Raw genomic sequence first — 2,672 nt, forward strand, 5'->3', positions numbered from 1 at the left:
AAATAATTAATTAATTAATTATTTTAGTTGTAGATGGACACAGTATCTTTGTGATTTTTTAACATTTATTTAGTTTTAAGTGGACACAATATCTTTATTTTGTTTTTATGTAGTTGTAAGGATTGAACCCAGTGCCTCATGCATGCCGGGGGCGGGGGCGCTCTACCACTGAGCCACAACCCCAGCCCCCAATATCTTTGTTTTATTTATTTATTTTTATGTGGTGCTAAGGATTGAACCCAGTGTCTCACACATGCTAGGTAAGCACTCTACCACTGAGCTACAACCCCAGCCCCTCAGTGTAGTTTTAATTTGCATTTCTCTAATTGCTAGAGATGTTGAACATTTTTTTATATCATATATTAATGACCATTGTATTTCTTCTTCGAAATGCCTATTCACTTCCTTTGCCCATTTATTGATTCAGTTTTTTTTTTTTTTTTTTGATGGTGTTTTTTGAGTTCTTTTTTAGTTTTTTTTCCCTCAGTGTGAATGAGTCTATCAGAAGACATCAGAGGACAGGTCTCTCCCAAACCTAGAGTTCAGGTGTGATGGCCTAGAGGAGGCTCGGTCAGTAGGTACTGACTGGGTACAGCTGCAAGAAGACTCTGACCCAGAGCCCAGCAAGAAGTGGTGAGGAGGAATGGGGATGACAGAAGGGTTCTTCCACTTCTAAGAACACAAGCTGGTGTCCTGCCTTTGAAGGCCATGATTCTTCTCACATTTGGGACCAAGCGTGGCACACAGCCTGTCTCCATGGGAGCAGTTCTTGCTTCTTCAACTCCCCACAGGAGAAGGCGGCCCCAGCTGGAAATGATGGAGCTGAGAGCAGGCTCCCTTCCTCCTCCTGCCAGGAAGGACACACCAGGCCCGGCCTCAGGCCCATTTCTTGCTTTTGCTGCACCCCCAACCATTGGAAAATTGGCAGAGAAGGAAGTGGGAGAGGGGGTGTTCCTCTTAGAACCATACCTTTGGGTCTCTCCTATCCCAGCCTGCAGGCTTGGATATGGGGTGTTGAAGAGGGAAAGGTCCATGGGGGACGTGGAGGGCCACAAGGAGAGACCCATGCCTTTTCTCCTCATTCTGGTGGAAGACATCTTTGATCTCAGATGCTAGCTGCTTAACACCTGGGGACTATGTCTGGCCTTCCTGGACAGAGGGAGGATGGGGTGTGCTTAAGTGCAGGGCCAACACTGCCTTGAGCCCAGCAGGGAGGAGTGGGATCAAGGGTCAAGGCCTCATGATCCTGTAGTCTCAAAGCCACTTAGAGTAGCAGAGAGCTGGGCATGCCTGAGCTGGATGAGGACCTGCAGAGGGTGGTAAAAGTGGAGCAGGGATCCCCCCGCACCCCCTTCAGAACTACCCCACCACTACATCAGCAGACTGTGGGAAAGGAGCCAATTTAAGAAATAAATAAAGTCCATGGGGGGAGTGAAGATCACAGGCCAGGGTACCTTGACCCTGGCCAGGCCCAGCACAGCTGGAGCTCAGCACCCCTCTTCCCACCTCTCCCACGAGGGGTCTTAAATAGGCCAGGCGAGGGCCTGGCATCCAGGGGTCCCAGAGCCTAGGGGGGAACAGAAGTCAGAGAAGTAGGGGTGCTGCAGGGCCTCCTCCACTGAGACACGCTGGACAGGGTTACACTTCAGGAGATTCTGCAACAGGTCCCCTCCCTGTGGCATTGAGCTTGGGCACGGCATTCACCAGGGATGTTGTGGCGGGGTACATTGGGTAGGGCTTGTAGTCTGGCAGCTTAGTCATGGCGGGCCACTGCTCTTCAGTTGGTTTCCCCAGCAGCCGGAAGATCCTCTTCAGCTGGTCATCCACATCGTTGCCAAGGAAAAGAGGTTGCCCAGCATTGGCCAGCTCCGCAAAGATGCAGCCAGCTGACCACATGTCGATGGACGTGGAGTACAGTTTGGCCCCAACAAGTACATCTGGTGGACAGTACCACAATGTCACCACCTCAGCAGAGTAACTGCGGACTGGAATTCCAAAGACTTGAGCCAAACCAAAATCAGCCAACTTCAGCTCCCCATTCCTGTTTATGAGGAGGTTCTGGGGCTTCAGGACCCTGTGAAACACGTTGCAGCTATGACAGAATCCCAGGCCTTTCAGCAGCTGGACAAGGAATGACTTCACAAACTCAGGATCGAGGTCACCATTGCAGTTGTCAAAATACTTTTTCAGGTCCTGATCACAGAACTCAAAAACCAAAGTCAGCTCCTTGTCACTGTGCAGAACATCATGAAGCCTGACGATGTTCTTGTGCTTCAGCTCCTTGAGTAGGCAGATCTTCTTCAGTAGGCAGAACTCGGCACACCCTCATCATCATCATCCAGCCTCACCCGTTTCAGAGCCACAATCTCATGGTTCTCCCGGTTTTGGGCTTTGAATACAGTCCCATAGATGCCTTACCCAATCTTCTCCAGTTTCTCACATTTCTGCATTGCAGTGGCCACAGGAACTCCTGCAGGCCCTGGGTTCTAAGACTCCGGCCCCTTGAGTTCTTTATATATCCTGGAGATTAATGAACTATCTGAGGTGTAGATGGCAAAGATTTTTCTCCTATTCTGTAGGCTCTCTCTTCACGTTCTTGATTGTTTCCTTTGCTGTGAAGAAGCTTTTTTGTTTGATACCATCCCATTTATTGATTCTTGATTTTACTTCTT

At 49.3% G+C, this 2,672-nt stretch overlaps 1 pseudogene; it reads right to left on the reverse strand.

Moving 5' to 3' along the window:
- Positions 1 to 1,523: 1,523 nt before the first annotated feature.
- On the reverse strand, positions 1,524 to 2,450 carry LOC143400447 (cyclin-dependent kinase 5 pseudogene; annotated as a pseudogene).
- Between the last annotated feature and the right edge of the window lie 222 nt (positions 2,451 to 2,672).

This window comes from Callospermophilus lateralis, chromosome 5 (genome assembly GCF_048772815.1).
Source record: "Callospermophilus lateralis isolate mCalLat2 chromosome 5, mCalLat2.hap1, whole genome shotgun sequence".
Classification (NCBI taxonomy): Eukaryota; Metazoa; Chordata; class Mammalia; order Rodentia; family Sciuridae; genus Callospermophilus; species Callospermophilus lateralis.